This window comes from Manacus candei, unplaced genomic scaffold (assembly GCF_025592945.1).
Source record: "Manacus candei isolate 608988 ecotype Guabito, Panama unplaced genomic scaffold, ASM2559294v1 h1tg000388l, whole genome shotgun sequence".
In the NCBI taxonomy this organism is placed as follows: Eukaryota; Metazoa; Chordata; class Aves; order Passeriformes; family Pipridae; genus Manacus; species Manacus candei.
Window position 1 is genome coordinate 25,302 of NW_026138436.1, and position 9,699 is coordinate 35,000.

The window sequence follows — 9,699 nt, forward strand, 5'->3', positions numbered from 1 at the left end:
AACACCCCCCAGCTCACCTGGGCACCCCCGAACAACCCCAACCCTCCCAGACTCACCTGGGCACCCCTAGACCATCCCAACACCCCACAGCTCACCTGGGCACCCCCAAACATCCCAGCCCTCCCCACAGCTCACCTGGGCACCCCCAAACACCACCAGCCCCCCACAGCTCACCTGGGCACCCCCAGACCACCCCAACACCTCACAGCTCACCTGGGCACCCCCGAACAACCCCAACTCACCTGGGCACCCCCAAACACTCCCAGCCCCCCACAGCTCACCTGGGCACCCCCAGACCACCCCCAGCCCTCTCAGACTCACCTGGGCAACCCCAAACACCTGCGCAGCTCACCTGGGCACCCTGAAACCACCCCACAGGTCACCTGGGCACCCCCAAACAGCCCCAGCACCCCTCACAGCTCACCTGGGCACCCCTAGACCATCCCAACACCCCCCAGCTCACCTGGGCACCCCCAAACAACCCCAACCCTCCCAGACTCACCTGGGCACCCCTAGACCATCCCAACACCCCACAGCTCACCTGGACACCCCCAAACATCCCAGCCCTCCCCACAGGTCACCTGGGCTCCCCCAAACACCACCAGCCCCCCACAGGTCACCTGGGCACCCCCAGACCACCCCAACACCTCACAGCTCACCTGGGCACCCCCGAACAACCCCAACTCACCTGGGCACCCCCAAACACTCCCAGCCCCCCACAGCTCACCTGGGCACCCCCAGACCACCCCAGCCCTCCCAGACTCACCTGGGCAACCCCAAACACCCGCGCAGCTCACCTGGGCACCCTGAAACCACCCCACAGGTCACCTGGGCACCCCCGAACAGCCCCAGCACCCCTCACAGCTCACCTGGGCACCCTCGAACAGCCCCAGCCCTCCCAGACTCACCTGGGCACCCCCAAACAACCCCACAGCTCATCTGGGCACCTCCAAACACCTCCAGCCCTCCCCACAGGTCACCTGGGCACCCCCAAACACACCAACACCTCACAGCTCACCTGGGCACCCTCGAACAGCCCCTACTCACCTGGGCACCTCCAAACACTCCCTCAGATCACCTGGGAACCCCCAAACAACCCCAACTCACCTGGGCACCCCCAAACTGCCCCAACTCACCTGGGCCCCCTAAAACAACCCCAGCTCACCTGGGCACCCCCAAACAACCCCAGCCCCCCACAGCTCACCTGGGCACCCCCAGACCACCCCCAGCCCTCCCAGACTCACCTGGGCACCCCCAAACACCCCACAGTTCACCTGGGCACACCCAAACAACACCAGCCCCCTCAGCTCACCTGGGCACACCCAGACCACCCCAACCCTCTGAGACTCACCTGGGCACCCCCAAACCACCCCAGCCCCCCAGAGCTCACCTGGGCACCCCCAAACCACCCCAGCCCCCCAGAGCTCACCTGGGCACCCCCAAATACCCCCAGTCCTCCCAGACTCACCTGGGCACCCCCAAACAACCCCTGTGACACCCCTGTGACACACCTGTCCCCCTTCATCCCCCCACCTGTGTGCCATGAGCCCGTACCTATCCACAGGAGCCCCCAGGACACACCTGTGCCACACCTGTCCCCCTCCATGCCCTCAGGGGGCACCTGTGACACACCCGTCCCCTCACCTGCAGGCCATGAGGCCATATCGATCCGCGGGGTCCCCCAGGATACACCTGGGCGCACCTGTCCCCTCATTTGTGCCACCCTTGTGCCACACCTGTCCCCCCCCCCATGCCCTCACCTGCATGAGCCCGTATCGGTTGGCAGGAGCCCCCAGGGCACCGCTGTCCCCTCACCTGTGACACACCCATGCCACACCTGTCCCCTCACCTGTGTGTCCCCAGGCGTGTCCCCAGGTGAGTCCCCAGGTGGGGCAGCCCCAGCCCAGGGCAAAGTCGAGGTGCAGGAACTCCCGGGATGGGGACAAGAGTGTCTCTGGGTGGGTTCACTGTCCCCAGGTGTGTCCCAGGTATGTCCCAGGTGTGTCCCAGGTGTGTCCCCAGGTGTGTCCCCAGGTGTGTCCCAGGTGTGTCCCAGGTGTGTCCCACCTGCAGCCCCAGCCCAGGGCGAAGTCAGGGAGCAGGAACTGCCCCGGGTACAGTGACAGGATGGGGACAGGGGGGTCTCTGGGTGGGCTCAGTGTCCCCAGGTGTGTCCCAGGTGTGTCCCAGGTGTGTCCCCAGGTGTGTCCCAGGTGTGTGCCCAGGTGTGTCCCCAGGTGTGTCCCAGGTGTGTCCCACCTGCAGCACCCAGCACAGGGCGAAGTCGGGGTGCAGGAACTGCCCTGGGTACACTGATGGGATGGGGACAGGGGGGTCTCTGGGTGGGCTCAGTGTCCCCAGGTGTGTCCCAGGTGTGTCCCAGGTGTGTCCCAGGTGTGCCCCACCTGCAGCCCCAGCCCAGGGCGAAGTCAGGGAGCAGGAACTGCCCCGGGTACAGTGACAGGATGGGGACAGGGGGGTCTCTGGGTGGGCTCAGTGTCCCCAGGTGTGTCCCCAGGTGTGTCCCCAGGTATGTCCCAGGTGTGTCCCAGGTGTGTCCCACCTGCAGCCCCAGCCCAGGCTGAAGTCGGGGTGCAGGAACTGCCCCGGGTACAGTGAGGGGATGGGGACAGGGGGGTCTCTGGGTGGGCTCAGTGTCCCCAGGTGTGTCCCCAGGTATGTCCCAGGTGTGTCCCAGGTGTGTCCCACCTGCAGCCCCAGCCCAGGCTGAAGTCGGGGTGCAGGAACTGCCCCGGGTACAGTGAGGGGATGGGGACAGGGGGGTCTCTGGGTGGGTTCACTGTCCCCAGGTGTGTCCCAGGTGTGTCCCAGGTGTGTCCCAGGTGTGTCCCAGGTGTGTCCCCAGGTATGTCCCCAGGTGTGTCCCAGGTGTGTCCCAGGTGTGTCCCAGGTGTGTCCCACCTGCAGCCCCAGCCCAGGGCGAAGTCAGGGAGCAGGAACTGCCCCGGGTACAGTGACAGGATGGGGACAGGGGGGTCTCTGGGTGGGCTCAGTGTCCCCAGGTGTGTCCCCAGGTGTGGCAGCCCCAGCCGGGCCCGGCTGCCTTAATGAGGGGCAATTAACCCGCCACTAATGAAGCTGCTGCAGCTGCCGGGTGGCTCCGGAGCCGTGTCCGGGTTTGGGGGCAGCTCCGGGGCTCTGGAAGCATCTGGGCCCTGCAAACGGGAATTAATCAACCTTCCCTCCTCCTTTCCAGGCCTGTCAAGCTCTGGTGGGTTTGTTTGGGGTTTTTTGGGGGGAGTTTAGCCCGAAATTAATCCCGGAAAGGAAGAGGAAGCGTCTTATCCCTGCCCGTGGGGAGGGATGAGCCTTAAAGATCATCTCATTCCAGCCATCCCGAGAGGAATTCCAGGGAATCCCAGAATGTTTGGGGCTGGAATGAGCCTTAAAAGATCATCTCATTCCACCCATCCTGAAAGAAGTTCCAGGGAATCCCAGACCTGGGATTCGGGGCTGGAATGAGCCTTAAAGATCATCTCATTCCAGCCATCCCTTAAAGATCATCTCATTCCAGCCATCCCAAGAGGAGTTCCAGGGAATCCCACAACGTTTGAGGCTGGAAAAGATCATCTCATTCCACCCATCCCGAGGAATTCCAGGGCATCCCACAGCATTTGGGGCTGGAATGAACCTTAAAGATCATCTCATTCCTCCCATCCCAAGAGGAGTTCCAGGGAATCCCAGACCTGGGATTTGGGGCTGGAATGAGCCTTAAGGATCATCTCATTCCAACCATCCCGAGAGGAGTTCCAGGGAATCCCAGAACGTTGGGAGCTGGAATTTGGGGAGTGGAACCTGGATGGTCCTGGAGGTCCCTGGAACCCAAACCCTGCCCTGATTTGGTGATCCTGTGATTTTTTCAGGAACCTTCCCAGCCATTCTGGGAGTTTTTAAAGGGTTTCTTGTCCCCCAGCGGGAGAGAAGGACGGAATTCCCTCCGGGATTCCTTGTTGGGGGGGGATTGGTTGTGCCTGAGGGCTTTTCCAACCCCCTGATTCCATGATTTCCCCTCCTCAGGTGCTCTATGGGGACACCCTCAGTGCCCTGAAGGACCTGCTCAAGAGCCTCCTGCACAGGAACCTGACGCCCCACGGGCTCCAGGACATGTTTGCGGTGGGGAATCCCGGGATTTGGGGGGGTTTTTTTGGGATATTGGGGAAAAATCCCTGCTGGGAAGGGCTGCCCAGCCCTGGATCCCCATCCCTGGGGGATGGAGCATCCCTGGGGAGGTGGCACTTGGGGACACGGGCAGGGGTGGTCTGGGCATGAGGGGGGCTCGTAGTGGGGGGACCCTCCCAACGAGAAGGACGTGGAGGAGCTGGAATGTTTGCAGGGAAGGGAACGGAGCTGGGAAAGGGGCAGGAGCACCAGGAGCAACTGGGGAGGCTCAGCCTGGAGAAAAGGGGGCTCAGAGGGAATCCAGGGGGACAGGAGGGTGGATCCAGGTGGGATCGGGCTCTGCTCCCAGGGAACAGGGACAGGACGAGGGGAAACGGCCCCAAACTGGGCCAGGGGAGGTTTATTTGGGATCTTGGGAAAAATCCCTGCTGGGAAGGGCTGCCCAGCCCTGGATCCCCATCCCTGGGGGGGGATGGAGCATCCCTGGGGAGGGGGCACTTGGGGACAAGGGCAGGGCTGGGTGAATCCAGTGGTCTTAAAGCTCTACTCCGACTTCCACAACTCCAAGATTCCGTGATCTGGGACCTGCTGGGCTGGGAAAACCACTGGAGCAGCAGGAATGAGCTCACGGGTCTGACCCACGTGTGAGACACTGCTGGACCACGGAATCATGGAATCATGGAATCACCCCCCAGCTGGGATGGAAGGAACCTTTGGGATCACCCAGCCCCGTCCCTGGGACACCTCCCGCTCCCCGTTTGTTCCAACCTGGCCTGGGACAGGGATGTCCTGGAATGTTCCAGGGATGGGGACATCCCTCTGGGACAGGACGAGGGGAAACGGTCTCAGGGGAGGTTTATTTGGGATTTGGGAAAAATCCCTCCTGGAAGGGGCTGCCCAGTGGGGATTCTCCATCCCTGGGGGGGATTCTCCATCCCTGGGGGGGGGGATTCTCCATCCTTGGGGAGGATTCTCCATCCCTGGGGGGGGATTCTCCATCCCTGGGGAGGATTCTCCATCCTTGGGGAGGATTCTCCATCCCTGGGGGGGGGATTCTCCATCCCTGGGGGGGGATTCTCCATCCTTGGGGAGGATTCTCCATCCCTGGGGGGGGGATTCTCCATCCTTGGGGAGGATTCTCCATCCCTGGGGGAGGATTCTCCATCCCTGGGGAGGATTCTCCATCCCTGGGGGGGAATTCTCCATCCTTGGGGAGGATTCTCCATCCTTGGGGGAGGATTCTCCATCCCTGGGGGGGATTCTCCATCCCTGTGGATGCAGCGTTTCGGGACACAGCAGTGAGGGGAAAACTGGGCTCTGTGGGCTCCGAGGGCTTTCCCAACCTGAAAAATTCCCTAATTCCCCAATCCCCCTCTCCTCCCCCAGCACTTGGGCCCCTGGATCAAGTCCCCCCGGGAACAGGAGCGGGAACGGGCCGTGGAGCTCAACGCTTCCCTGCTGGAATTCTACCTGAGCGAGCTCAACGTCAGCGTGAGTTTGAGCCCTCAGCTCCCCCCTTCCCAGGGCATTCCTAGCCTCTGGAATGTCCCCCTAACCTTCTTGGTGTCCCCTGCCCAGACTGTGACCCCCTTCTACAACCTGAGCCTGCTCCTGGCCCTGTTCTCCCCGCGCTGCTCCGACTCCCCTCCCTGTGTCCACTCCCTGCTCTGCTACGAAGGTTGGGAATGTTGGGAATGGCCATCCTTTCATCCCAGGGGGTGGGGGGGATGCTGGCAGCGGGAAATCACCCCCACACCCCTCTCCCAGGGTCCTGCATCCCGGGATTTGTGTCCCATCCCAGAGAACTGAACCCCCCCAAACCGGGGCCGCTCTCCCCGGATCGGAAAGGGGGTTTTTTTAGGGATAGTTGGAAGGTTATTATTCCAAAGGGGTTTTTTTTCGGAGCCTGGAGTTCTCCCGCTCTCCAGGAGAGGTCAGTGCTGCCCCTCGGATGGTTTGGGCAGCAGAGGCGCTCCTGCAGTTCCAGGGAATCCCGGAACTGGGATTTGGGGCTGGAATGAGCCTTAAAGATCATCTCATTCCAGCCATCCCGAAAGAAGTTCCAGGGAATCCCAGAACGTCTGGGGCTGGAATGAGCCTTAAAGATCATCTCATTCCACCCATCCCATGGATTCCCAGGTCACCCCAAGCTGATCCAGCCTGGCCCAGGTCTCCAGGATGAGCTCTCCTGGCCCTTGGCAGGGCTTGGAAAGGGTCCCCTGGCTCGGGATTTTTGTCTCCTTCCTAAAAGCTGGTCCCTGAGTCGGACCCCGTGCAGCACATGGAGCGTTTTTTGGGCGGGAATCCGAGGAATTTTGTTCCTTCTGGATGCAGGTTTCTCCCGGGACGACAGGGACCACAGCTGGAGAGTTCCCCTGGCCAGGGAATGCTCCTCATCCCACTGGGAAGCTGCTGGTCCCCAGTTTGGGCAGGAGTGTCCCGAGCAGGGGTCACCTTGTGAGTTGACCTTCACTACTCTCTCAGACATGGGGCAGCCACAGCTCCTCTGGGAATTCCATCCCAGCCCCTCCCCACCCTCCCAGCCAGGAATCCCTTCCCACTCTCCCCCCTAACCCTGGGAAGCCATTCCCTGGGTGCTGTCCCTCCAGCCCTTGTCCCCAGTCCCTCTCCAGCTCTCCTGGAGCCCCTTCAGGCCCTGGAAGGGGCTCCAAGGTCTCCCTGGATCCTTCCCCTTCTCCAGGTGAACATTCCCAGCTCTCCCAGCCTGGCTCCAGAGCAGAGGGGCTCCAGCCCTGGGAGCAGCTCCGTGTCCCCTCTCTGTCCCCACCATCCCCTGCCTCACACCTGCCATTCCCACCACGGTTTTTCCCAAAGGAACACACTTGTCCCAAAGTTTTCTGGGGACTGTCCCTGCTGACCTTCCTCGTTCTCCACTCACATTCCCCTCCCTCTTCCCTCCTCCCCTTGGTGTTCCTGACATTCCCCTCCCTCCTCATTCCTCCCTTTGGTGTTCCTGACATTCCCTCCACCCTCCTGTTGCTGTTCCTGACATTCCCTCCACCCTCCCATTGGTGTTCCTGACGTTCCCCTCCCTCTTAGTTCCTCCTGTTGGTGTTCCTGACGTTCCCTCCCTCCTCCTGTTGGTGTTCTTGACATTCCCTCCACCCTCCCCTTGGTGTTCCTGACATTCCCTCCACCCTCCCATTCCTGTTCCTGACATTCCCATCTCTCCTTCCTCCTCCCATTCCTGTTCCTGACATTCCCTTCCCTCCTCATTCCTCCCATTCCTGTTCCTGACATTCCCTCCACCCTCCCCTTGGTGTTCCTGACATTCCCTCCCTCTTCCCATTGCTGTTCCTGACATTCCCTCCACCCTCCCCTTGGTGTTCCTGACATTCCCCTCCCTCCTCCATCCTCTTCCATTCTCCTGTTGGTGTTCCCAACTCCCCTGGCCCCGCTCTGGCTCCGACTGGAGTTGAGGAGCTCAGTGTCACCAGGAGAGCTCTCATTCCCATGAAACCCTCGGAGCAGCCCGTTGTTCCTGGCTGGAAATCCAGCTGGAATGTTTTGGGGAGGGGAGGGCTCAGAGGTGCTGGACACAGGAGGTTTTTTAATCTAATCCCCCCCTCTCTCCCTCCCTCCCTCCCTCAGTAATTGGAAACCCCGGGTTGCCCCTTCCCGCTTTTTCCCCGGGATTTGTGGGCACTGGAGTTACCTCATTCCCGGGATCCGACCTGGGAAGGCTCCAGCTGCCCTGACTCACCTTTGGCTCGGCCCCAGCTCCTGAAACCCGACCTGTTGCCGAGCCTGGGAGCCGCTGGGGCCGAGCTGAGCTCAGCCGGGGGGGCCGGAGCCTCCTCCAGATCCCACCTTAATCCCGGGAATTCGCCGCCAGCCCCCGAACTTCCTCCCGGCCTTCACGTGCCTTTTGGAGCGCTGAGGGGTCTCCTCACCTTCAGCTCCGGCTCCTCTGCTGCTCCAAATAATCCCAGGTTTATTTGGGATCTTGGGAAAATCCCTGCTGGGAAGGGCTGGATCCCCATCCCTGGGGGATGGAGCATCCCTGGGGAGGGGGCACTTGGGGACAGGGGCAGGGCTGGGTGGACCTGGGGGGCTCAGGGGGGGTTTTTCCTTTGGGTTCCTCCTCTGGCAAAGGGGCCGTGGATGCCCCAGAGGTGTCCTGAGGTGACCATCCCGGTGGGATTGGGAAGGAAAGAGGGATCATGGAGGGGCTGGAGCGTGTCCAGGGATGGGAACGGGGCTGGGAAGGGGCTGGAGAACTCCTGAGGGAGCTGGGGGGGCTCAACCTGGAGAAAAGGGGGCTCAGAGGGAATCCAGGGGGACAGGAGGGGGGATCCAGGTGGGATCGGGCTCTGCTCCCAGGGAACAGGGACAGGACGAGGGGAAACGGCCCCAAGCTGGGCCAGGGGAGGTTTATTTGGGATCTTGGGAAAATCCCTCCTGGAAGGGGCTGCCCAGCCCTGGATCCCCATCCCTGGGGGGGGATGGAGCATCCCTGGGGAGGGGGCACTTGGGGACAGGGGGCAATGGTTGGACTCGGTGGGCTCTGAGGGATTTTCCAGCCTCAAGAATTCCAGGGTGTCCTTGCTGGGTCTCCCCCTTTTTTTTTTTTTTTTTTCTGGGAATCCCCTGGGACCTCCTGGGTGGCAGGATGGGGAAGGATCACAGAATCCCAGACCGGTTTGGGTTGGAATGGACCTTAAATCTCACCCAGTGCCAGCCCCCAAAGTGGGCAGGGACACCTCCTGCTATCCCAGGGCGATCCAACCTCGGCCTTGGGCACTTCCAGGGATGGGGAATCCATCCCTCTCACATCCAGCATCCAGATCCTTCTGGGATTTCCTTTGGAAGCTGGAGGGTCAGAGCTGATTTTTAGGATGTTGGCCATAAACTCCTTTCTCCAGCACCCAGATCCTTCTGGGATTTCCTTTGGAAGCTGGAGGGTCAGAGCTGATTTTTAGGATGTTCTCCACATCATCCTTTGGCTCCTTCCTCCAGTATCCAAACCCTACTGGAATTTCTTTTGGGTGCTGGAGGGTCAGAACTGATTTTTAGGGTGTTCTCCACACCATCCTTTGTCTCCTTTCTCCAGCACCCAGACCCTGCTGGGATTTCCTTTGGATGTTGGAGGGTCAGAGCTGATTTTTGGGGGGTTCCCCACATCCTCCTTTGGCTCCTTTCTCCAGTATCCAAACCCTACTGGGATTTCCTTTGGATGTTGGAGGGTCAGAACTGATTTTTAGGGTGTTCTCCACACCATCCTTTGGCTCCTTTCTCCAGTATCCAAACCCAGCTGGGATTTCCTTTGGGAGCTGGAGGGTTGGAGCTGGTTTTTAGGGTGTTCTCCACATCCTCCTTTGGCTCCTTTCTCCAGCACCCAGATCCTTCTGGATCTGAATTCCCTTCCTTTGGATGTTGGAGAGTCAGAGCTGATTTTTAGGGTGTTGCCCATAAAACCCCTTTGGCTCCTTTTTCCAGTATCCAAACACAACTGGAATTTCTTTTGGGTGCTGGAGGGTCAGAGCTGATTTTTGGGGGTGTTTTCCACAGCATCCTTTGGATCCTTTCTCCAGCACC